The sequence below is a fragment of the Sciurus vulgaris genome (genome assembly GCF_902686455.1).
Source record: "Sciurus vulgaris genome assembly, chromosome: 18".
Classification (NCBI taxonomy): Eukaryota; Metazoa; Chordata; class Mammalia; order Rodentia; family Sciuridae; genus Sciurus; species Sciurus vulgaris.
Window position 1 is genome coordinate 23709776 of NC_136479.1, and position 27930 is coordinate 23737705.

Sequence of the window (27930 nt, forward strand, 5' to 3'; positions counted from 1 at the left end):
GAATAATGTGATTGACATTCAAGTATCAATTTGAGCAGGTACAAGTTTTCAGTTCTTTTAGATATATATAGCTAGGAGTGGGATTTCTCATCATCCGGTTTACTATCTCTAGTGTGGCATTTCCTCAAATGTTATTTACCAAAGAATCTATTATTTTACATTCCTACCACAAGGTAGGGAGGTTGGTTCAGTTCTACATTTCCCAAATCCTTACCAAGTTCTTAATATTTGCTTTTATTTTAGCCATCCCCATGGATATGAAGAAGTACCTTATTTTGAGTCACTAGCTGATGGTTTTGAGCATTTTTTTCATGTGCTCATTGGCCATGAGAATATCCTTTGGAGAAAGGTCTCTAGAGAAAGGTCTACTCAGATGCGCTGTCCATTTTCAAAAAATTGGTAACCTTAAGTATTGAGTTGCATTCTTTATATATTCTAGATTCAGGTTTCTTATAAGATGTGTGATTGTAAGCATTTTCTCCTTGTCTGTCAGCTGTCCTTTCATGTTTTTGGCAATATACTTAGAACAACATTTGTTAACTTGAAGTCCAATTGACCTATATTATTCTTTATCTTTGTGCTATGAATGTCCTATCCAAGAAGAGTTTGCCTAAAAGTCAAATTTTACTCTTACATCATAATAAAATTATGCTTTTAGCTCTTACACATAGCTCTATTTTGAGTTATTGAATTAAATTTGGGTGAACTTTGCATATTGGGTGTGGGGGCAGGTGGATATCCAGTCACCTGAGAATATTACTGAAAACTTTCCCCCCTGTTGAATTATCTTGACATCACTGTCAAAATCTAAGCTACTGCAAGGGTGATCAACTTCTCCATTCAGCTCTATTACAGTGTGCATGCATCTATCTTTATGCCAATATCACCCTGTCTCAGTTACCATTACTTTGTAATAAGGTCTGCAGTTGGGAAACGTGAGTTCTCCAACTTTGTTCTTTTAAGATTGCTTTGGCGATGTAACTGGTTATTAAAATTCACTGTCTTATGAAGTTAATAGTTGTGGTGTAGAAGGGAAATGAAGGATAAAAACTTCCTTCCATCAGAATTTTTAAAAGAATTTTTAACCTAAGCTCCTGTAAATAATTTATTTGGTTAAGAAATATCAAAATTTATTGAAGATAAAGTTCAAAGAAGATAATAAAAATGTATAGAGGAAAATATGTCCTTAGTCAAACATTTTTTGGGCTGAAGTTTGAGAGGAAATGATAAAATAATTTTAATTTTTTATCAGCATTTTCCAGTCGCATTATGCTTCTGTTCCATCTAAATTTCCCTTTAGCAGTCAAATCAGAAGCATTACTGATGACCCATGATGATCAAATGTGACATGCAAGTTAGTTACAAGTTCTGTGGGCAAGAGACACTCACCTTCTCCACCTACTCTTATACAGAAACAGTTTTGGTATAGCAAAGTATAAATGCAAGAGAAAGTAAAGCAAAGAAAACATCAGGTATTACTTAACCCAAATTTGTAGTCTTCTAGATAATAATAGAGTTTCCATCAAATATATGACAGTTGCCAAGAATTGGTTCATATTGACAAAGTAGCTATGAATGCAGATTTATATAGTCTATGTCTGGTTTGTAGTCAACATTGTACTTATATGCAATCCACTGGGGTCATGTCACTTGGAAATGGTTCATTTTTAGAATTACCACTTCACCTTCTGAACATAAAAAAAAAATCAGGCACGTGTCAATAATGAGAAAAAGTGACTGATTAGACCTCAAATGGTCTGGACACTATGATATTGAGAACCAAAGTTAGGTCAATAGGGAGATGAATGGTAAATAAACATTTATGTATGCCTGACCTCCAGAATGCCTGTCAATTTGGTGAGAATTGATGTAAGTATAAATTTAGAGAATTTAACTCTGATAAGATTAGAATATTTAATAAGACTAAATCAAAGCCCAAACCAAATCTCTGTAGCTCCCAAAAGGAAAAATAAGCCATGATGTGTAACAATGTTTAATCTTTAAGCTCAGTACAAAGAACTGGGTCATTCTCTAGGGGCTATAAAAGGAAAAGAAAAATAGTTCACCCAAACTATAATGAACTGTCATTTCTGCAAAGGCCAATGTCATTACAAAGACCAGTGACAGTCAGAATTAAGTATCTCTACATACAGTGACCTTGTGAAACTGTACAGAATCTCTTAAACACACGTTATTGTTAATCAAGAGCTTAGAATGAAAAACTCCATAAAATGTAGTGATCATAGGCCAGCATACCTTATTTTTTGGTTATTCTTTTAATGCTCAAAAGAAAAAAATCAGGATTTATGTGTGATTATTATCAATGCAACAATAACAACTTCCTCTTGAACATCAGATACTAAAACTTGTTCTGATCGCCACTAATTTATCGCATACTCACAGGGTGCTTATTTTCAAACTGGGACAATTGGAATCACTGGTCATCTAAGAGGAATATTAATATTCACCATATTTAGCAATAAAACATAGTTTTCTTTTAGTGAAAAATAGGAACTTTTTAAAGACTAGTGATGTCAATATTTTTATAAATTATTAAAATTACCATTTGTAGTCAATGTGCTTTCAAACTCTGAGCAAACTATCTCCTTGGTGGTCCCATTTATTTGTTAGTTTACATTCAAAGTTGAAGTATTTACTGGAGACTGGTTAAATTAAATAGTATCACTACACTCTATTGAATCTGACCTTCTCAAATATTTCTGATCCTCAATTTTAAAAATTATAAAGGAAATGATTGCATAATTCTTTGACCTAATTGTACAGACTTTAGTATTTTTGAACAGTATTCTACATCTTTGAAGTATATTCTGTAGTTGACCATGACAAGAGGAAAACATTCAAAGCCAGCATGGAAAAGATGAAGTATGACTAACAAGAGTAAAGTTGTTATTATCACAGCACCAATTACACTTCTAAATCAATCCACTGTCCTCTTCAAATTCCCCATACATAAAAAATACATCAGCCAATACTGCAACTGGTCACCATGAATTTTTGGTTTGTTCATATGAAAATAATGCAGCAAAAGAAAAGAATTTATCACAATTTGTTATAAGAATCTTGCTTGTAACACTTGATAAAGGTGTTGTTCATATGATTGCCAATCAGATATTTTCATGCTTTTAAACACAATTATTTTAATAAAGTAATAAATTCTTTGTTTAGAAGCTTAAATGAAGAGGAAAAAACTGCAAATCTAGCTTTTAAGGGAAAATTCAGTAAATAGCTATTTTATATGGAAAAGTCATAGTGGTACAATTTACGAATGTCACATCCCACATGCACAAAAATGGCATTGACGTTACAGAAGTAGTCCGAAAATATTGAAATAGATCTAAAAAGATATGAAGGATTTACACATATATAAAATCATCATGCAAATATTTGCCTCCTTTTAACAAAGAATTAAAAATAAATGTTACCAGCTAGTTAGCACTTTCTAAGTGATGGAGGAAGGACATGTGTGTGTGTGTGTGTGTGGTGACCAGAGGAAGTTCATCAGGGAGGGCAAATGTGGGGAGGACAGAGAACCAATCTGTGGATTCAGCAAGGTGAAGGGCACCATGGAGCCCAAGAGTAGTCTCAGTAGAACCGTGGAGAGTGCCCAGAAGAAGAGAGAAGTGGGGGTGAGAGTAGAGACGGTTCTGCAGTGGGAAGGGGGCACTGATGGCAGTACTGTTGGGGGAGATGATCTACTGAATGGAAGGACCCTCATTTGTATGCAAATTATTTAGATGAGCAAAATCCTGCTGACATGTGTGACTGAGTGGTGAACTGTAGGAGTGATGCCTGGGATTCAGGACTGCTGAGGGTCCCTGATGTAAGCAGAGCTAGTGCCTGGGGCCTCAGGTAAGGGGCCGAGATCAGGGAATTTGATGCTCCTGGGTGAAGAGACAAGGTGAGGAAGCCATTGACATTGGGGTCAATGCTGTCTCAATGACCTTTTGGCATTAATGTCAAAGTCTTAAAATTAGGACTAGAGGGGAGATGATGAGTCTTGAGGTGGACAGAGGAGGAGAAGAGTAACAGCAGAATGGACAGACCAAGCAGTACCTTGGCACCAAGCTGGTGGCTCCATCAATAGTCTAGGGTTCTGCTTCACCAGTGCAAAGCCCATACACTAAAAGAAAACAGAGCATACCCACATAGCAAGAATATCACATATTAAACAAGACTGAAAATTCTGTCTGCTTCAAGTTGTTAAGGACTTTAATAAAGTTGCTATTTCCAAGTCACTTCCTAAGAGGAGTCCTTGGTTAAAGTCAAGAAATTTAGAAGTTTTGGGGATTGCTCTAGGGTGAAAGGAAAAAAAAAAACAAAAAACAAAAAAACATTTGCCTCTATTGAAAACCAGGCAGGGAAGCAGCAGTATGCCCAGGTCCGTCTCCCCATCCCCTCCATGAAACCTGACTTTTCTTAGAAATCTATCAGTTCTCAGCAGGAGAGAATGCTATACTGGACTATAGTGACACAAACACAGGCTTTCCCTTTTCACCTTGAGCACGGATCTTTTGCATCAAGGAAATATTCAACATTTACAGGGCTCACTGCAGCAGCTCCAGGTGCCTCAGTTTGGGGGATGTGTTGATGCTGCGCTTTGCCTCAGGCTCACATCCTGGCCCTGCTGGTCATTCTGGTCCTCAAGGAGATGACTCTGAAGGACAGAAACCTTTAAAGAACATGGTTTTATCAGATAACTTTGAAGTCTCCTGGTAACTTAAAAAAAAAAAAAAAAACTATTAGGTAAAATGAGGCCTGGATTTAGTTACTAACTACACACATTTTCCAATAACACCAATAAGATGAATTGCTCCTGAGTTGGCAGAGAAGTGACAGGGCACCTGGTAAAATATTGCTAGAAATATAAGAATCAAACTAGGCACAGTGGCACACATCTGTGATCCCAGCAGCTCAGGCGTCTGAGGCAAGAGGATCACAAGTTCAAAGCTAGCCTCAGCAATTTAGGAGGCCCTAAGTAATTTAGTAAGACACTATCTCAAATTAAAAAAAAAAAAAAAAGAAGGACTTGGGATGTGGTTAAATAGTTAAATGCCTCTGGGTTCAATCCCTGATAAGAAAAAAAAAAAAAATTAGAAAATCAGCAGGATCCTTTTTCTCATTTAGACTCCTAGACAGTGCTGCTTAGTAAGGTTGTTCCTACTAGTGAGTACCAGGTTCTTCCTACCTACTGCACATTTGCATAGCACAACGTGTCCTGGACCCCTAATGCGCCCCACACATATACCTGAACTGCTGCACTCTGAGCAATCCCTCTGCCTAGGCATCCTCTCTCCTGGCCCTCTGGGCCTCACCCCCAACTCACCTGGGTTCTGCATGCTATGCAAGCCCACCCAGGTCCTGTTCCCTGAACCCACAGCACTTGAGAATCACGATTCTTGGTCAAGTGGGAGATGCAAAACTCCTTTCCAAGAGGGGCGCAAACTTGGCTCCCTGTCTTTACAGGGACAGCCTGTTCCAGGCAGTAGTCAGAGAAATGGCCAGGGGAAATGGGAGGACCTACCTGGCCTCCCGGTGAGATGCACCACTCAGCAGGTCAACCATTGATCCTTGCTTGCTTGCCCCATTTCAATTTCAACCCTGCTGGGCCGGCCTATCTGGGGCACCTCCAAATGAAGCCAGCAGTTGGGCTGCACCTCGTAGACTTTGAGTTTCTAAGTCTAGTGGGATGGAAGAAAGGTCAACTCTACCTGCTTCCCTGCCCCACCTATTAAACATCTCCAGATTTACCTGCCAGCTGATGTTACAAAATGATATGTACTTGGGCCCCAGAAACTTAACCCTTAGCACTGAAGAGTTTTAACCAAATTCCTGCAGTGGCTGGCACAACTAAATGCAGATACTGTCACCTTGGATTCAAATGAAGACATCCCAAATCCACTCCTTGGCACTGATCCCTGTGAGTGGATTTGCTGTGATTTGTAAGCTTTTTGAGTATTTTCATCACTTAAAAGTAAATCTGTAGTATCAGTCTTCATTGTTTCCAGGTTTCTGTCATTCTTTGGCATTGCTACTTTTTAAAAAACCACCAATTTATTATTTTATTATAGTTGCATTGTTGTGCATTTAAATCCTTGACACACACACACACACATACCAGAGACACATTATTAAGGCAAGCATTTTATTTATCTTTTATTGAGACACAGTATTTGTGTATCTCTAGGTGGTACATTGTATAATTCAGTACATATACAGAATGTGTAATAATTAGGGTAATAACCACTTCCATCTGTAGGGAAAATGGATTGTCAGGCTCCCTAAGATATGCAGGAAGTAATGAATAAGATATTAAGTCAGGAACAACAAAGCATCTGTTTTTGTATATAACCCCCTATATCATGCTTGGCATCCTGCTGGCTTTGTTTTAATTCTGTATATAGGCTAAGTAGGACTTCTCACTGTGTGGACTGCCCACCCACCCTTTAAATATAGGCATGCCAGATCTCCCTATGGCAGTGTACCTTCTTGAGGCTGCCTGAATCTCGAGTCAACCTGCCTGGAATCGAGTAGTTTTACTACACCCTCTCTTCAACTATTAATTTTTTTTGTGTTGGGAATTGTGTACTCTTCTAATCATTTTTAACTATATCAGATTGTTTTAACCTATAATTACCTACTGTGTTAAAGAATAACCAGAACTAATCCTTCCTCTCTGTATTTTGGTACCCCCTACTTCAACTTCTCTGGCTCCTCCCATCTCCTGCTCTTCCCAGTCTCTGGTACCATGCTTCCATTTTGTTGTTCTATGATACTGACTCATGAGTTTCCACAAATGACTGAGAATGTGTGGCATTTCTCTTTTAGGGTCTGGCTTATTACACTTGACACAGTCATCTCCAGTTCCACCAATTTTAATGAAAATGACAGGATTTCATTCTTTTTGTGACTGAATAATAGTTGTGTATATATATTACATATTCTTGATCCATTCAGTCACTTCAGGGCATCTGGGTGGATGCCTCATTTACCTATTACCAGTAGTCCTGCAATAAACATGTGTTCAGGTGTTTTTTTGGTATGACAAGTCCCTCTCCTTTGGATATATACTTTTAGTAGTTGGATTGCTGGATCATATGGTGGTTCTATTTTTAGCTTTTTGAAGAACCAACATATTGTTTTCCATAATGGCTGTGCTAATTTACATTCCTGCCTACAATATGAATTCCCTTTTCTCCAAGTCCTCTCCAGCATTCGTTACTTTTTAAAAATAATCTTTATATTACTGCTTTGGGATTCCACCTCTGTCCTATAGAAAACCTCTGGCACTGTCAGGTCTAATTGTAATGTCATCTGTGCACTGTCCATGGTACACCCATAACACATTGTTCTATTTATCATATCTTGAAAATATTCTGAAAACCAGAAAAACCTAACTCCTCTTCTTCAAATTGACTTCAAAATTGTTGCATTGGATTGCAAAGTGTAATCAATTATGGTGTTCTGTTAATTTGGGGCTCTATTAAATTTAGACATTGGTTTTTTTCCTCCAAGTTTTAGAGTCCTTTTTCTGATTTTTTCAGAAAAGTCTTTGTGCTCATAAGTGATTACAAGGAAGATGCCTATGGTGTCAAGTTGCTGCTGAGAGTTAGTCATGGAAACCAGCCTTGGAAGTCTGCTGGGTAGTGACATTTCTCAATGAATGTTCTAATTTAGGATTCTGATTCATCTGGTGGATGTAAGTAAGCCAGACAGGAGGAAATGGGAAGAGGAGGAGAAGAGGAGAAAATGCTAGTGCATTGGACTGGGTGAGCTGCTCCCAGATATCATGGTGTCCATTGTAGCATCCATTCAACTGTCCAGCCCAGGGCTCAGATGGAGCCTGTTTTCAGTATGTGTTGCCAGAACCTGCATTAATCACAACTGGTCTGCATCCTTCAGCAAGTGCCTATACCATTCTGATACCTTGGACACTCTCCAGTGGGTCTTCTTTAATGCCTTTTAGAAAATGGTATAGTTTTGCTGCCCACTGGTATTTCAGGTCATGGAATAGAGTCATCCCTGGGAACCATATCATTTTCATATCTCTTTATCATCAGTCTTTCACGTTTAGGTTGTGAGGGTCCCCTGGGAGGGGACCTGGTCTGTCCTCTCACAGTACTTAGATACAATGGTTCTTGGCAAGCAGCAGGTACTCCATTAATATGTTTAGAGAGGATAAATGCATGGACGGATGGATAATTAAACTCAATATGGAATCCAATAGGAAATCAGTCTACATTATTTCTCTCAACATCCCCATATGTCACACAATTCTGATTATCACTATCCTGAAGAAATAAAATACAATTAACAACCAATCAACCCATAACTGGTCTCCTCTGTCGGCTAAAAAAAAAAAAAAAAAAAAAACAGGAGGGGTGGAATAGTGGGAGAAAAGAGTCATTCAAGATCGAAAAAGTAGGAATACACAGAAACAAATGGGAGATGACTAAATACGACTCATATTTATGTGTCAACTACATATCAACACTATATCAACTGTACACACACAAAAAATTTATACTTGCAATGAAAACCACTCTCAGTACCCAGGCTGCAGAGCTCCTGCTTCAAAAACTGGCCTCAGGTGAAGCCCAGACACCTGTATTTGTGGAATCCCTCTGATGATTCTGATGCCTGACAAGGTCAGAAGAGTGACAGTAGCCCAAGGGGGGAAAATTGAATTAAGTGTAAAAAAAATGTAATTAATCAATTTTTATGGATAGGTCAGAGGTACCTAACATGAACCTGAGTCTGGGCCTCACATTTTGACAGCCAACCCTCAAATATCAGGCAGTGCACTGTTGTTCTGATCACAGAAAAGCTGTTGAGAATAATGTGGCTATCTTATTTCAACAGATCTCCAAATTGAATACATAATTGTAATAATAACAATTACCTGGAAGCCTTGCTTAAATACCGATTCCATGTCCTGCTCTGCTCTTCCTCATTTCTGATCCAGAGATGGAGATCTTTCAGCTGAGTGCCAAGAAACAACTACAGGGGCTGGGGAGATAGCTCAGTCGGTAGAGTGCTTGCCTTGCAAGCAGAAGGCCCTGGGTTCCATCCCCAGCACCCCCCCCCCCAAAAAAAAAAAAAAAAAGAGGAGAAGAAACAACTAAGATGAAAACACTGTCTGCTAAAACCTGATCTAGGAAGTACTGCACAATAATCCTGCCATGCTGTGCTGGCCACACATGCCAATCCCAATTCAGCATGAGAGGAAATTGCACAGGGTGTGACCACCAAGATGTAAGGACCCTTTGGAGGACAATTATGAAACTGCCCCCACGTCCATGTGTCTCTGTTAAACACAGTAGTCCAGAGAGAACAAACCAATAAGATAATAAATACATAGTTCTCCCTGAGTATCCATGGAGTATTGACTTTGGGACCCCTTGAAGATACCAGTAATGCTCAGTTATTATATCAAATGACATATTACTTATCCACAGCTCCCATTTACTTTAGCTTTTTAAAAACTGATACATAAAACCACAAAGTTGATTCAATTTGATGTATCAGTTTTAATGTGTATAGCAGCTCGACTCACAATAGCTAAACTATGGAACCAACCTAGGTGCCCTTGAACAGATGAAAGGGAAAAAAATGTGGTCTATATACATATGATGGAATATTACTCAACCTTAAAGAATGAAGATATGACAATTGGAGAATATCATGCTAAGTGAGATAAGCCGATCCCCCAAAACCAGACTGTTCAAATCTCATTTTTAAAATAAAGTTATGATTTTTGAAGCCATTTTTTAAGACAATGAATCACAATCTTCAGCACCATGGCCAGAGCACCTGAAACATGTTGGGTGCAGTCCCGTGTGACTTAACCCTTTGGGCATCTTCCCTTCTTCTCAAGTAAGGCTGAGGACCTGTCGGAGCACTGTTGGGGGCTTCCTGGCTGCCTAAGATGTGGCCTGGTCATCAGTGTGTCACAGGAGCCTAGAAATAACTTTCCTCTGTGTATGTAAAAATAAAGGAAACCCTGGAAATAAGGATTTGTTCTTGTTTTCTCCTTGCCTCCATTTTATCAGAAGAACTGCCTTCTCTGAAGCATATGGTGACAGCCCTGGTTTGCATACACAGTGGTACTAAACGAGCTTCCTTGACGGATGTGCTGATGCTTGGTCTATACACTAAGGGGCACTATTGGCCATTGGGTAAGAATATGGCCAGTGTGATTTCATGAACAACCATGATCAGGACATTGGACTGGAATTTCAACTGAGGGGTTCATTTGGTTACTGATTTCCTAGGACTGTGTGGTGCATGCAAGGCCCAGGTGTATGCAAGGCCCACCCCATCCTGTATCCACACATGGGCTAAAAGCTACCCTTTGATCTCAAATGCCTGAAATAAATTGTGACCTTATCAGTGCATGAGGTTCTGTCAAAACTGGTGCTCTTCTGTGCCTCAAGAGATCTTTCTTCTCTTAAACAAGGTCAGTAGACAATATGAGAGAAAGGGAGATGGATATGGATGGGTCTCCTATCCAGAAGAATGGAGAGAATTCTTTACTCCCTAGAATTGTATTCCTTGAGGCTTACTAAAGGGGAGAGGGATTGTGAGACATTTGACCATTCTTTTATTACTATAACAAAATTTCTGAGATTATCAATGTAAAAACAGGAAAGGTTTATTTTGGCTTAGAGTTTTGGAGGGTTCAGTACCCAGGCTCACTATGGTGGATGTGGGATCCAAGAGCCCAGGCAGTCCTGCCTGTACAGTCTTGCTGGTTGAAGCCCACATGGCCACTATCTTGGGTGGGTGTTGCATGCTACCTGTACCTTCCCTCAGCATCCATACCTGTCACAGCATCTCTGCCTTTCTGGGATCTCACTGCAGCTTCAGCTTCACTCCCACAGCTCCACACATCACCCTGGAAGTGTCTGTCTTGCAGGAAGTGTCCAATCTTGCCACACACTGCCTAGCCTCCCAGGTCATTCTCTGTATACTTTTGGTGGGAAGTGAGTTGGTGCAGCCATTGCAGAAATAGTATGCAATTTCCTCAAAAAATTGAAAATATAATAGTATGATCCATTGATTCGACCTCTGGATTGTTTGGTTACAGAAAATAATTCACTATATAATCTCAATATATTTTTCCTCACAACAGCATACTTACAAAATATAATCTTAATATTTTTGTGGAGGAAGAGCCTTTTAACAAAAAATGTGCCTACGTTCCTTGAAAGTCATAATGCAGTCCCCTAATGTCAGCCTCCAGATTTAGATGGTGTAACAAACCTTTATTTGCTTAGGCTGTTTTCCAGAGCATTCCTGCTTGCTGCATGTGAGAAGAGCTTTTTCTCTCCCCAGCTCTGTATCATACTTTGCTGTCAGAGTCCAGGAGCAGCTCTTCTTGAGACTGAGTGTCATTGTCATACTGACAAAATGATCAAGAGACCATCAACTTCTGACCATACCCATCATGTCCCCTAGGACTCAATCCTTGTCCAAAGAGTCTACCAAGAAACAGCACCCAATCAACTCCTGTCCTTTGCTCATCCCTCTTTTCAGGCCCTCACCACCTGCATCTCTCTATTCTCCTCCAGACATGCCCATGGTGCGATGGATTGCAATGCATAGTTTTGAGATGGGGGTCTATGTATATACTAACATATGTGACTCCTAACCAAGTTAATGCATTGTTTATCATCACCACCACTTACTCTAACACCATTTTAAAGCAGACACTAATGGGATTACATCTTAAGGAAATGAAGAATGTTAAGAAGCAAAATTATCCTTAAGAGCACAATCTACCCAAATATTCAATAAGAGATCATATAAGTTACAGAGCATTCATGCTCAGAAAATCCTTTTGTAGATATGAAAATTAATGATCTAGATCTTTTTGTTAGCATGAGAAATGATTGTTTTCTATGTGAAAAGGAATATCTGTTACTTTTCAATTTATGTGCCCGGGGGATTGTGTGGATTTTCATATAACGATAAAGTATGGATCGGCACTGTCTTACTCGGGTTCAGACTCCCACAAGGTACAATAAACTGGGCAGCCAGTAACAACAGGAATTTATTTCTCAGAGTTTTGCAACCTGGGGGTCCACCATCAAGATGCTGGGATGTGGATTCTGGGGAAGCCCCTCTTCGGGGTTGCAGACTCCGTTTCTCCTTGCATCTTCCTATGGTGGAAAGAGGACCAGAGAGCTGTCTATGGTTCCTTTTCCAAGGGCAATAATCCTGCTCATGAAGGCCCCACCCTTGTGACCTAATCAATTCCCAAGGCCCCACCTCCTAGACCCACCAGCATGGAATTAGGGTTTCCAAATATGAGTTTTGTGGAGGACACAGATATTCAGTTTGTAACAAGCATCATGTATTTCACTGCAGTTTTTTAAAAAATCTGTGACTTACTTACAAAATAATTATACGAGTGTTCAAGGAGGCCATGCTGGCTAACTCCACTGAACTTCATTTCCCCCAAATATTCCCAAGCACAGGCAGAACAAGGTAAAACCAGAAACACTGAGGAAATGTTTGGGAAGAACATATCCAAAGGGGTGTCACTGTCCCAAGAGCCTTGTGTTTCTTTCTTCTTAATTGTGCTTGGGTAAATTCCATTTGCCCTTCTGTACCCTCTGGCCACACCTGGGTCCCTGAAGGTGAGTTCTGACCTTTCCTGTCAGTGCCTTACTCGCTCTTCACTTCTAATTGGGATCAGCCAGAGAGTCAGTCACCTGCAAGGAAGAATAGGGAATTGGGAGAATAAGGCTAAACTTCTTATGCCAATGTCACCACTCCTGTCAGACAGTCCAGTCCAGGAACACACCTCTTCTTGTCCTCTTTAACCCAGAGGGATATATTGTCAGTTTCATGGGGTAGCCAACACCCTCAAAATTTCAGTGGCTACCAAAACAAACATTTGTGACTTTGCAGGTGGGCTTTGGCTTTCTCTTGGCCTTAGATAAACTTGGTCCAGGCTGCCAGTTGGATTCATATTTCCCCCATGGGTTTCCTTTTTCTGGATCCATCAGATCACATTCTTCTGTAGGAAAATGACAGAACAAAAGGAAGAGCATGGCAGGCAAGGCCAGGTCTGGCACTTGCTGGTATCCTAACCTCCACTGTATTCTATTGCTCTGAGCAAATCCATCAGCCATGTCCTAAACCAGGAAGGTAGAGATGGACTCTCTATTCTTGGAGACACCTCAAGGTCACATGGTTCAGAAAGAAACACTAAAACAACAGTTCTCTCCATCCCAAATGACTGACATCTATGCTGCTGCTATCTCTGGAATACAACACTATTGCATATTGTTGACCCTAGACCCTTCCTGGGCCACCTACATGGGGCTACATTGTAATAAACCCATCAGAAATCACTAAAAGTAAAAAAATGCACTAATGGAGGGAACCTACTACACAACCTCTCTGTAGCACAGACCACTATAGAGGGTCACAGCCCATAGTAGAGTCACAGCCCAGTATAGAGGGTCACAGCCCACTATAGAGTGTCAGTTTCCCCTCCTGTTCCTGAGGTTGACTAGAGCAGGGCTCAAATCCACAGTTCAGCATCATGAGAGAACATCATACTATCACCAGCCCAGGAAAGGATCCAAATTCAAAATATGGCTTTTACTGAATTTGTATCACTTCTGATCATTGTAAAGTCAAAAATTCCTAATTCAATGAGCAAGCAGCACCTCCCAGGTGCCAGTCACAGCAGCTCCCTGATGGTGCCCTGGTGTAGTGTCCACTACCTCTCCAGGCCTCAGAGACACAGAGTGATTGGTGTGCCTGCCACAGGCATCCTGCTGCTCAGCATCCCAGCTGCCTGCATGGAGGAAATGCTGAAGCAGACCCTCTTAGAGGAGCTTGCAACCTGTGGAGTTCCTAATACCTGCCACCTGCCAGGGACTAGGAGGCCGGGGAGGAGGAGGAGGGGGAGAGGGGAGGAGAAGAGGAGGGCCCCTGGATATAGGAAGGTGGAGAAGTTTATCAATCCACAGATGCTATCAACAGACAGGAGACTGAACTTGATGCTCATCACAAGTTCCTCTCTGTTATGGATGAGGCAACAGTGAAACTGAACAAATTGGTGGGAAAAATTGGCAAAGTCTTAGAGGACTGGAAGCTCTACTGGGAGGCGTGGGGTGGGGCATGGGTGCGGCAGGCTCATAAAGCCACACAGAAATTCCAGAGGGCCACAGATGTACTCTATGCCACCAAAGAGACCTCTGGCTGCTGGAGGATGACAGGCTGCAGTTGATCTGGCAGGAGATGGAGAGTCTGGAGGCAGGGAAGAGATGGGATTGTTGCTGACCTTAAAAAATGGTGGCATTCAGAGCCCTGGCCCATGTTCACATCAATATTCATACATGAAACTGGAGAACTTTGTGCTAATAATATATTAAATAATATATGCCAAATCTTAAGCATGTACTCTAAGCTACACTAATGAAGTTTCAGTGACCTTGAGGACTGAAGGATATCCATCTGGTAAGAGCTCTTGGGCTGGGTTTACAGAGCAGGGTTGTTGCAGGTGGACTGTGACCAGGGTCACAGCCTTTGCAGAATAGTCCCTGAAACAGTGCTGAGGAAGCAATAATTAACTCCTGTGAAAGAACCGAGCCAGGAAGAGGGCTGGCAGCTTGATGAAACTGGGGGTGCCAGCTTGCATCTCTTTCCCTTCTTACCCCCAGTTTGGGGACAGCAAGATGCTCTCTCCCATTATATCCCAGAGCATCTAAATTTTTTTTAATTAAAATACTCAGAACACACCTTTTTGACCTAGCGAAGGCTTAAAATGAAATGCAAGAACACAATTCATGTACATTACCTCTGGTGTTCAGGGATGTTTTTCTTTTAAAGCGTGCATGCTAGGACATTCATCAAAACCATTTTCTAGAAAGACTACCATGAACTGGACTTTTTTTGGGGGGGATGGTGAATATGAGTGTGGGGAAGGGGGGAAGGCGTAGTAGGGACAGGTCATAGAAAGGGATTTGTAACTTTGGGAAGGAGGTTCTGTAGCACAACCTTATCCTGCCAGTCAAATGGATTTATTCTAAGAGAATCACATGTGAAAAATTGTTGCCATTGTTATATCTAGCTTGACAAGGTGTTGATTTGTCTGTAGGTGCAACTTTAAAAACAAATTATTTAAGGGTATGTTAGACCAGTATTCCTTAGAGAAGACTGTCAAAGCTAGGAAAGGGAGTAGGAATGTGTTAGTTAAGGCTAACAGAGTTTCTAAGGCTTAAATAGAAGCGATGGAGTCTTTTATGCTCTTACTATAAGTGTTAAGACTGCTTTTTTTATTTTCATGATTATGCATATATAGAACACTGTATTGTATTTGTCACATTACAAGAAAATTTAGCATTTTTAAAAGAAACCTCCCCAGTTCATGTTGTCTGTTAACTGTTAGTGCTGTATACTTCAGTCGTTTGTATATCTCTTCATACTGCAGTGGTTTCTCCTTTTTAATTGATGGATACAGTATCCTGATTACAAGGTTATTTGGTACTTGCTTTAATATCTTGAGTGTAATAAAAACTACTTATGAAAAAGAATCCTATATCAAACTGTCTTCAGTTGGGGTCTGCTTGCACCTGTAAACAATTCATGCATGTTATTTTTATTTGGTATTGCATTACTTTAATATATTTTTGGTGTTTCTATCACTTACCAACACTCCTCAGCTTACCTACTGTGGGGATGTGAACAGGTTCTTTCTAGGACTCTGAAGAACCCATCATGGAAGGGAGCCAACATGAACTGAACACTTCCTCTAGGCCCAGTTGGAGATGGATAAAAACCATATTTACAATATTAAATAGCACCCTGTCTTCACTGAGCTCAATACACTGCTCTGTGCCCTGCACTCAAATCTTTGCATGTGTGACCTCATATACTGACTATAACCAATCTGGGCTGGATGTTCTGTTATTATTCCAATACAAGGAAACTGATACTCAGAGTAGTAAAGTGATTTACCTGAAGTCAATCAGGTAGGAGGCTGAAAAGACAGGATGTCAACCAAATTCTCCTGGCTTCACAACCCTTTTCTCTTGTACTTCCCGGTCTCCTATTGCCAAAAAAAAATAAGTGCTTTGCAAATATAACCTCGTGATTTCTGTAACCTAACTTTGTGGAGAAGGTTCATTTACAATGCCCACTTGGTGGATGAGAAGACTGTAATTCTTCAGAGTTTCTTAGCTGTAAATTTGTAATGCTAAGAAACAAATTTATGTCCATTCAAATCCAAAATCCATCCTGCTTCCACACAGCTCATGACTGGTCATATCTACTCTCTTAACCAAGGCTCCATCCTGAGCAGGTCCAAGAAAGAACTTTGCCTGCTCTGACCACAGACCCCTGGACAGAGATTGGCCTCCTCCAACCTTGCCATCATCTCTCCTCTGATTGCCTGGCACCTTTCCAGGCTCTTCAAACTCTCCACTCCCACGGCAGTTGTTCAGTGACATCACTTGTCATTCATGTTTTTATAGGTCTCCGAGGAAGAGAAAATTCATTTTGATTTCAGAATGGCTCAAGATGTAAATGACTGGTCATGATTAATGTGGCCACCCTAAAAGGGGATGGTATTGACTTGACCAGGGGTATAAATTTCATGATGTCCCAAAGGTCAAAGGTCTATGTAGATCTTTAAAATGGCACATACTACCTACAAATCTGGGTACTGCTCAACTAGAGCAGTGCATAGCCTCTGTCTGCTGGATCAAAGTCCAATGACTTCCTTTGGAATTGAATTAGGTGTGAAAATAGTTCTTATGCCATTTGGTTATGAAAAATGGTTATGATGATGAAGATGATAATGCAATAGCTAATATTCATAGACTACTTTGCATACACCACTTCATTTTGATATCCACAAAGTCTCTTCACTGGCTGTCCTAGTCATCAGCAACTGCTACAACAAAATACTTGAACCTGAGAATGTTAAAAAAAAACTTTTTTTTTCTCCCCATTTGGTAGGATTGGATTTCAAGGTCAAGGTTCTGGCAGATTGATCTTCTTGCTCATGGATAACTGCCTTCTCACTGTTTCCTCACTTGGCAGAAAACACGTGAGCCCTGGTCTCTTTCTCACCTTCTAAGAACACTCATCTCATCTTGGCAGCCATGTCCCATGGCCTTATCTAAATCTAATTAAGGCCCACTTATCATGGTATTGCACTGGCATTAGAGATTCAAGATATAAATTAGGAGGAGACACAAACATTCAGTTGGGAAGCCATATGGGATCCTGGGCATGTTTTGTAGCTTCTCCATGCTTCTGTTTCCTCAAGCAAAAGTGAGCAATATTAACACCAAATCTAGGTACATGTGTATGTGTGTGTGCATATTATCACATTCAATTTAAAAACAAGTTACTAGATGATATGTGCAAGCAAATTTAGATGTTTTTAGAACATGAATATACAACTCTAAGTATCCAAATATAAACTGAACCCAATTCTAAGAAAAAATTTTACTGTGGGAATGAATATTTCCCAGTGAGAGAATAAAAATGGGGTTTTGTCCTGATGATATAAACTTTAAAGGAGATCAAATACATACTTATGAAATTTAACTTGATAATGTAGGAGCAATTATATATTTATATTATACATAACATGAAAACTATGTATTACTATATTGTGTTTCCACATTTAGAAATCAATTGTTAACTCAATTTTTTCACAGTCATTTCCAACATTGGTGTTCTCTCATGTCCAAAGTAAAATTTTGGATCTTCAAAAGCAATTTCTAGGACTACAGATTCTGTTCCATCTAAGAAGAGGGAGAGAAAGGTCTTTGTGAATCAGGACATTGTTGACAACTACAGTGAAGCCTTCGTGTGGTTTAGTATATGTGCGGGTTCATCCTCTAGGTGTGTATCTGTGATCACAACGTATATTCCTTTTAAATGACTGCACAACACCTGCATGCAACACTATCCATACACTCAAAAAAGTAAGGCCACATTCAAGGAATCCTGGTCAAATCTGAGTTCAATTTCTTTAATATTTGTTTTCCTTATTTCACCATGTCACAACTTAAGTCAATATGTCCCCACCCTAACTGTACATAGCATGTCAAAATAACCTTCTTGAGAAACCCCCACATTAAGTATTCCTAACAACTCCCTCTTTCTCATGGGAAGGGGAGTCTATCTAGAAGTAAAACATGAAGATTGTACACCCCAGTGACAATGATGAGGGTCCCATGGGTGCTGGAATCCTGTATAAGCTGTTTTTATAATTTTTATAATTGCTGTTTTAAACAAGCAATAAAGACTGTGTTTATCTTTGTTATTAGAAATTAAAGAGTTTGACCAATCTCAGGCTCCAGGACCTCTTGGGTGTGGCCAAGTTCCCTTACCCCCTTCATCCAGGCAGGCAGCACCCCTGACTCTAGAGGCAGGCATGATCTAGGATGGTGTCCAGATTTCTGACCTATGCAGCAGGAAAAGGGGTCTGAAAGAGGACACTGAGAAATCCCCAGCCTGAGAGCCTGTGGGGAGGCCTATGGTGGGACACACCACATCTCCCAGCCATTTTCTGGACAGCACTATGAATTCACTACACTTGGGCAAGTAGTGGTCCTGGCTACCCCAGAGGAAGATTCAAGATAAGTGCCAGCTCAGCTGTGCTGTCACAGGGTGGTCCTGCACACTGAGTCTCAGGCTAATGTTCTTGGCAACCCCAACCCAACTTTTTTACCCACAGGTAGAGGAGTGCTGGTCTGTGGTTGCACATGGCTTATCTGGGCTATGGGTGATCCTTCTCCATCCAGGGCCCTGGTCCCCACTGCAGCCTGCCAGGCAGCACCACCAAAAGGGGTCAGGAGGATGCACCTCCGGGAGTAACAACACCAGGTGCCATGAGCACCAGTGACACCCCCACCCTACAGGCTGCACCTGGGAGAACCCGCAGGCAGTGAGAGAACCCAAGGAGCACCCATCTTTGACAGTGGTCCCAGCTGAGGCTCCCTTCTGCCTGGCTCCTCTAGGCACAGTTCACGATGTTTTGCCCAGTACAGAAACCCACCCAGTACTCCGTCTGCAATGAAGAGTGGCAGATCTTCACAGCTGAGGGTGGAGGAGCATGCAGGGCTGCTCAGTACATTATGGGAAGATTGAACTCCAAAGCTCACACCTAACTCTGGCAGGGTGTCCTTCCATCTGCAGGAAGCCAATATGCTTGACAGCTTGAACCTCACAACAGTGAACATTGAGGGGATCTCTAGGTCTGTAAGGTGTCTGTGTTGGATTGAATTGGTCAAAGGTGAACAGGTCTTGCACTGTGGAATCAGGAGAAGGCTTACTAGTGTACCCAGAACAGCTAAGAAAAGACACACTCAAACAATTGGAAAATCTTGACACTAAATCAAAGAAAGCAGCCCAAACATAAAACAAGACTTTGTGAGTACACGAGCTTGGGTATTATGGCTTCCCTATGGAAGGAAAGGACAGTACACCCGAGTCCTGGTTCCTCCCAGCCTGCCCTGTTGAAGCCCTCAGTCAGAAAGTGGGGGGCACTCATGCTGTGTTCTCAGAAGCTGTCCCCTCCAGTGTTCCCAGAGGAAGTGCAGGAAGACAGTCCCTGATCCCAAAACTGCCACCACCAGGAAACCTGCTCCCCAGCAGTTACCCTTCTGTCTGGCCAGACCCTTGCAGGACAGCAGACAGCTCTGACAGCTCTGGTGTGGGGCAGAGGGATTCCTGCCACTGCAAGAGCTCCTATCTGTCAAACCCAACACCGCCTGCCCTCACCAGAGCAAGGCTAAACACACACAGGCAAGATCACATCTTCACTGTGACAGTGGAGGATAGTGTCCTGTCCCAGTCCCAGGGAGTGAGATCCTGGCAACACCATCCCCATTTGCTCACTCACTGCACACCTGCAGGACCAGTCCTGTGCTGGCACACTGCCTATATCCTGTCCTTGCTCACCACTTCAGAGGCCCATGACATCTCCTGCCGGCAGCCCTTCTCCACCCCACCACCCTCCTCCACCCTCAGTGGCATGTAGGGTGTCCATATTGGGGCCTGTGCCATGGCTCACCTTTGCAGAGAAGAGTGCCCTCAAGGAGGCACGGGCCTGTTCCTGTACTGGAGGCACAGGTACCACCAGCGAGAATCCCCATGTGTCACCCTAGTCCCCACCTGCGGCATGTACCAAAAGCCGCCCTCTACCTGCAAGCCAGAGTCTGCTCAGCCCTCCTGCCACTCACCACCTCCACTGGACTCCAGTCCAGTTGTGCAGCCATTCTGGCCACCTCTGGGGAAGGGCAGGAGCACTGCACCAGCACAACTGGAGGGATCCCTGCCATTACCACAGTTGCTGAACTCAATCAACATCTACAACCCTTCCCAGAGGACCAGGAAACCTCAATGGATCAGCTGGTGGACCAGTAGGCTCTGGATCTGAAACCCCAGTGCCCATGCTCCATAGTCCCCCTAGGATCGAGGCACGCACCAGGCTTGCAGTTTCCGCCACTATCCCTCCTGCATCCAGTATACCCACGCAGACCATTGCACGCTCATGTCCGCTCCTGGCACAACGCTGCCTCATGCCCTGCATGGACAGTTTTCTGCATGTGCCCAGGGTTCTCTAATCATTACCTTACATAGCTGAGTCATGGTAACAGGTCTTACTGCCATTTCTCCTGAAGCCGAGTTGGCCGCAGTAGAAGGACCCTTTGTGTGTATTTCCAAATTGCGCCATCTCTAATCGCTGCCATGGGTACATCCCTGGGAAAGTTTTGTCCCTCACCATTGGCATCCAGGGACTGGCCAGTGGTGTTCCTCATGAAGCCCTATCACAGCTCCAGCAGACTTCCCTACTCTGGTTGGCCACTCTGAGCTGCCTAGTCCCACGGGGACACTCGCAGGTCATCCTGCCACCGGCTTGCAAGGGCACATTGGCAGTTGAGTCCAGTGCCTCCTAGGTGCTTGTCCAGGGTCCTGAGGACTGTTCTACACTTCCTGGGAGACATGAACATGACCTCCATCCTCCACATGCCAGGTCTGGTGAGGAAGATGCTGCTGTCTGCTGCACCTTCCACCGATTTCTGCGGCACAGACCATCAAATCATCAAGCACATGCCTCCTATGGCACAGGAGCAGGAAGGAGCTGCTTGCCAATGTGCAGGACCGAGGCCTATCCAAGATCACTGTCCAGAGAAGACTGTGCACAGAACCCCTGGAGACACTGACCAAGGGCAGCCAGAGAAGGCAGAAGACCCTGAAGAAAGAAAATATCAGAGAGGGAGTTCCCATATCACTGCAGGAGCACAATCTGCCTTCAGGCCCCTGGCATCCCATGGCTGCCTGCCTTCTTTGTGCCCAGGCCTGGGGATCTTTGGGGAAACTTCTGTACCCAGAGCTCCCAAGACAGAGCTGGCATCTCCCAGGCCAACTGTATGAGCTCCTGCCACAAAAGAAATGCCATCAGCACCTCATACAGCTCCAGCAGAGGTCTCCCAGGCCTGAAGAGGAAGGCTACAGACCCTTTCAACTGTGAGCTGCCCCTGGAATGCTCTTTATCCCCAGGGATTCCACTGAAGAAGGCCCAGTATGAGAAGGTGGCAGAAGGCAGGGTGGGACAGACATTGGCCAGGAAGAAGTGTTCATGTACTGGGGACACCAGCAGGCCACAGAAATGAAAATTTCCTTTGCTGCCTCACACAGAAGGGAACCACTGAGACTGCCACCACCTCTGAAACTGGTTTGTCCAGTATCCACTGAGGACATAGACCAGGAGAAGAAGAATGTTCTGCAGCACATCAACCACCTTCTGATGGGTGAGACCCAAGCCATGCATGACAGCAGTACCATGGACCCCAAGCCCAAGCATGGGACCCCACTGCATTGGGAGGGTCCAGGCCTGTGGCATCACTGGGCCTTAGCCAGAACATGTTCCACTATCCCAGTACCACCACTGTGGTGACCTCTACCCCAATGTGGGCGGGCTCTGCTGTCTAATCCCAGAGACACCCTGCCACCTCCAACCTTAGCTTCCTCTTGTCCCCCAGCCTATCAATTACTGCTTTGGCCTTTCCTCCCAGGCCCTCTCTCAGGACACTGGAAGGCTTGGCTCCACAGCCAGTGGCTCCCTTTGGGGCCACCCTTATAAATGCCAGTTTGCCTTCCCAGTCCCTCCATCTGGGACCTCCATCCACCTCAGATAGGAGCTTCTTCCCCTCTCACCAAGACCCAAAGCCCAACAGAACTCACAGGGCCTCACCTGTGGACAGCACCAGCATAGCAGCTCCAAGGGTGTGGCAACAGGCTCTGCTTGGGAAGAAGCCTGTCATCTGTGGAGCCACCATTCCACCAATCCCTGGGGTTCCTCATGGGAAGATGCCCACAGTGCTCTTCTTCGCCAGTCCTCAGTCTGAACACCTGGCAGCTCCAGGTCCAGGGACAGCCCCAATCCCACCATTGACTGCAGGCCCCCAGCCTTGGCCAGACCAAAGCCTTATGACTTGGGGCTGACACACATTGAAACCCCACCATAGGTTCCCATGCCAGCACCCAGGCACTTTCTGCTGCCAGCCAGGCTGCAAGGCCTGCTGGAGAATTGAATACGTTGACCTCTCTCTCTGCAGCTGCTCCCTAGAGGCCAGGGTCTGTGGCCAGAGTTTTTCCTGTCAACAGGCAGCCCCAGTGAATCTGTGACAAACAAGTTACATTCCTTCCAGGCTGACAGAGTTAGTTACATCAATGGTAACTGGAAGGAAAGACTTGTCCCCAGGCTTGACTTCTCTCAGGACAGCAATGCGCATTTCCTCAGAAAGTAGAGGGACCCCCAAACATGGAGAGCATCATAGGGAAAGCTTGGGACAGAACAACAACAATGCCCCTGGCATGAGCACTACCACTGCACCCAGAAAACACAAAAGAGCAAACAGGGACAAAAAAGCATTGGAGTTTCTACCCTGAATGCCATCCCCCAACACCTGCCCATTCAGGAACACCTAGGCTCATCTCAGGGGACCAACACCACCCCCAGAAAGGCTACTTCTAGTAGCTCATATGTCTCTTTGGCATTAATGGGATCTGGGAGCCCAGACTTGTTCCCAGATATCATATCAGCCTTTGGGAACATGTGCATATCTTCTCAGAAAGGAGGGACTCCAAACAACAGACAACAACCTGGGGCAAGCTTGGGACACAGTACCTCCAATGTCCACAGACAGAGCACCACCATGGGGCCCAAGGGGCAGAAGGGAAAGTGCAAATCAGGGCAAGCAAACACTGGTGTTCGTACAGTTAATGCCACCCCACAAAGCCTGCCCATGCAGAAACCCTTAGGCTTTCCTCAGGGAACAAGGATCACCTCAAGAAAGACCTCCTCTACTTGTAGGTCTGTTCCCATACCACCAATGGGATCTGGGAGCCCAGCCTTGGTCCCAGGTCTGACATCTCCCAGTATAGCAATAAACACCTGCTCAAAAATTAGAGGAAGCCCCAAAACTGGAGAGCAAAATGAGGCAAGTTTGGGACAGAACACTAAGAGTGACCCTGGCCAGAGCACTACCACTGTCCCCAAAAAACAAAAGAACAACAGAAAGCAAAGACAAGGAAACACTGGAGTTCCTACCCTGAGTGTCATCCTCCCAATGCCTGCCTACCCAGGAACACCTAAGCCCATCTCAGGGGACCAACACCACCCCCAGAAAGGTTTCCTCTGGTAGCTCATATGTCCCTTTGACAACAGGTGTATCTGAGAACCCAGACTTGCTCCCAGATCTCATATCAGCATTTGGGGCCTTGTGCATCTCCTCTTAAACAGGATGGACCCCAAGCAACAGACAGCAACCTGGGGCAAACTTGGGACAGAGCACCTCCAGTGTCCATAAGCAGATGACCACCATGGGGACAAAGGGACAGAAGGTAAAGTGCAAACAAGGAAAAGCAACCTTCCTACATTTACTGCCATCCCATGAAATCTGTCCAAGCACAACACCTTAAGTTCTCCTGAGGAAACCATCACAACACACAGAAAGACCACCTGTACTCCTGAGTCTGTCCTCATGCAATCAAAGGGATCTTGGAGCCCAGGCTAGGCTTGGATTTCATATTTGCCTTTGGGGCCATGTTCCTCTCCTTCCAAATTGGAGGAAGAATAAGCCCAAGACAGGGCTAGTGGGGCAACTTGGTCTTCAACATATTTGGTCCAACTAACCAGACCATCTGCATAGTTACCACCTTAAGTGGGAGAAAAAACAACTCTGTTCCTGGGGCTGAGGGGGTGCCACTCTTAAGTCCTCCACCTGCAGAAATCCACAGGTCCACATTGGGGCACCTTGAACAAGGCTGTATATTCTTACACCCATGCTCTGGCCTCTCACCCTGGCAGCCCTGCGTCTTGAGTGCATGGTAAAGAGAACTGACCATGTATTGGCCCAGATTTAACAAGAGTTCTGTTGTATCTCCTCCAAATATGTTTTCACTGTCCACAGCTGGTAGCTCTTCTCCCCGTGATATGCCTGCTGTTCAGATGTTTGGTCATTGATGTCCTTGAGGTCTCTTCTGTTCCTTGTTTTGTTCCTATTTATTGTCCTCATTGTTGTCTGAAGGTACTAGTTTGATAAAGTTGTCCTCAAGCACTGACATTCTGTCTTCTGCTTGATCTGGACTGTCATTGAGTCTTTCACCTGCAGTTTTATATGACATATTGAACTTCTGCTTTCCCAGATTACTACTTCTTTTGTTTTCATAATCTCTCTCTCTCTCTAGATTCAAGTGCTCATTCACTTTCTGTCTTATGTCCCTTCATACTTTCAGCTGTTCTTTGCACTCTCTTGGATTACCTTGATCTTTTCAAAAGGTCATTCTTCTGAGTGGTTTGTCTGGAATTTCATTCACTTTAAAACTTTTGGTATTGGTGCCAAGAAAATTATGGAATGTAGGAGGTTTCAAATGGCCTTGTTTTGTGAAATGTCTTTTGTTTGTGTTAAAATTTGCACACTACCCATGTATCAAGGACTTTCTCTTGTTTTCAGTTTCAACAAAACTATCACTAAATTGTTTAGGGCATGACTGAATTATTGAGGCTGGCTTTGAACTTGTGATCCTCCTGCCTCAGTCTCCTAGTCTGCTTGGATTACAGGCATGTACTACCATGCCCAACTCTCTCCCACTCTCATTTGATCTATTCTTGTAAGCAGTCTTGTCTTGTTGCTGTAGGCTGGTGATGATTTGGTGTGTTGTGTTGGGTTTCACTAGAGATGGACTCCCTGGCCTCTTTTTGCTGTTGCATCTCCAGCTGTGACTAGTGAGGACTGACCCTGGGAATTGAGTTCCACAGTGTGAAGGACCTGAGTTCTCTGCCTAGAGAGAGGGGACCCTGTGGTAATCAAGGGATGTGATGTAGACAGTAGGGTAATGGTCCTATCATTCCACATGGACTAGATATTGAGTACCCATCAGGGAAATGGCTGTCTGTGAAATAAAAAATATGAAAGTAATATATCAGAATATAAGACAAAAAGTGAAGAATATTTTTAAAGCAGGGGCATGATTGGTTGAGCTGTCCAGAAGGGTCCATCTCTAACAAAGAAGCAGCCTGTGACAGATTTATTTGTAGTAGTACAGATCAAAGGGGATCAGTAGGTAAAAAGTTTCAGTGTGGGGAAGTCTTATATCAGTGCTTGCTTCTTTATGTGGCAGGGTCTTGCTGTAAACAAGTTATTTGGCCCCAGGGATGTGTTTAAACTTCAGCTGTGAGCTAGAACAGGGTGACAGAGAGAGATGGGCATTCAGGCCCCTAGGAGTTTCCATCTGGGAGTTCCCAGAAGAGATCTTTCCTGCCTACTGACTGAAATAATGCTCATTTCACACAGGGCTCATAGATGGCTTCCCACATATCCCTCTTCTTTAATTTTTAAATGCAAGTGGTGGGCAGTTACTTTGTGTTCCCAGATCCTTGTTCTCAGGGTACCACAGTCTATTATAATGACACAAAAAAGAATTAGTAGCAAACATATCATTCCAATAACATTCCATGCAGAATGTTTCAACATATTTCCAGGATTAAAGCTATTTAATTCATGAAGTATTTGTTCAAGTAGAAATGCACACTCCATGCTATTTATCATGCTTTTCTAATACCCTGGATGTTATGATGTAACTACATGAGCTTCAAGCTATTATTATCATGATGCCAAATATCCATTAGATGATTTTAGCCTTTCCCCCATCATATTAGGAAGCATTTTATTTGGCTGCAGTGACATAGATAAGGCCAGCATGGCTTTTAAACCTTTGTTCAAATTTGAGGGCAGAAAGCTCGTTACTGATATTGATGACATTAGCCTTCAAAGATTTAATTTAGTTCGAATCTTTTCACCAGTATTCACCTAAATGTACAGGGCTTTGGAAATGTTTTGAGTCAAAATATTAAGAAAATGAACTTAGGTTACATTTCTTACAAGTTACATGATATTTATCTCTTTTTCTCCTTACTCCTACATTTCCAGGAAATGAAGCATGAGGAGATTGCATATAGGCTGACAGGCCATAGCAGAAACTCTCCTTGCATTTCCTGTCACTACAGTTAGGTATGGGGCCATGTGTAAGATGGAGAAAATCTGAGGCAACACTTAGTTGCCAGAGATCTTTTTGAATATCATCCTACCTGATGGTTAGAATATTACTAAGAAAGCCTCCAAGGCTCATAGCATCTGACCCAATGGACTATGCCCCCAGATATAATGAATGTGGGAACAGATAGAAGCCTGAAAGAATACATTAAAATACATAAAAACCAAATTATCATCAAATAAGAAATAACTGTTAGAATTCAAATGTGAATTATTGATCTTTCTACTGTAATATCAGTAAGTTTTCTGTGTTTAATTTGGTCTTCATTATATGGTTACTAGTAGTACAAAGTAATACCCAAACAATGCGGTAGAGTTTGAACCACATGGAGTTTCAAAAAATCAGAATGATTGCATATCTAATCTTGTTTTAGAGTCTGAGAATAGTTCTAGATAACTCGGTTATTTTCCTGGCATCTTAGATCCTCTACTATATTAAATAATTTAAATCAAACATGGTTTCCTATAAACTCTTTTCAAGAGGAAGTAATTTCAAAACACATTTAGTGGCAGTTCTGCCACACTAAGCCTTTCTGCCTTTGGACCTTGTAGAGGAAGTGACATTCTGCTGTAACAATCTTCCATCAGTCTTTCAAGATCAATCCAAAACATATTCATATCTTTCAGAGATTTTATGTTGTCTGGCAAGGCATTTGCACATTCCATCCATTTAAGAAAGGTGAAAAATTCTATTGTATTCAATTAGGGCAGTAAGATATTGGTGGATGTTCCATGGGAATTACTGGCTTGTTATGAGAGGGTCCCATTTTAATAACTGTCCAGACATATAATCTTAAGTTTCAAGGATCTGTATGATTGGTTTGCCTAGGTCTTCCCTATGCTGCCTTTTCCTCAGAAGTTGCCTTTCAATAGCCAGATACTTATATAACATATAGGTAGATTCCCACTGTAGCCAGCATATGTAATCCAGTTGTATGATTAAGTACAATATGTTTATCTGTAAATTCCCCATCATGTGGGCATATCATTAGTAAATGCTGGGATGGATTCCCCAGTTTACATCACTGGGTTCATTAAATGTGGACCTGGGAAATGGGTCCAGTGAGCCTCTCCATAGACTCTCCTTACCTGACAGTTCAACAAAGCCAGCGTGGTGATAAACTCTGTGGCTGGAGTCTTATTTCATCTCTGTTGTTGACTTATCTGTTCAACATGATGTGTCAGGTCTTTCAGCTGTCTCCAAGATGACAGATTGGTCATCTGTATATTTCTGGAAATATAAAGGATATCTTTTACACTATATAATTATTGAATCAGGTTTATTCTATTTTTCCATGTGTTGTTCAGA

The 27930-nt window shown here is 42.8% G+C and overlaps 1 long non-coding RNA gene across 1 annotated transcript; it reads right to left on the bottom strand.

Moving 5' to 3' along the window:
- Positions 1-454: 454 nt before the first annotated feature.
- On the bottom strand, positions 455-27911 carry LOC306650192. Its single transcript, XR_013760823.1, has 3 exons — positions 27711-27911; positions 4561-4675; positions 455-4141 (listed from the first exon to the last, which is right to left on the bottom strand). It is a non-coding gene; the product is annotated as an uncharacterized lncRNA (long non-coding RNA).
- Between the last annotated feature and the right edge of the window lie 19 nt (positions 27912-27930).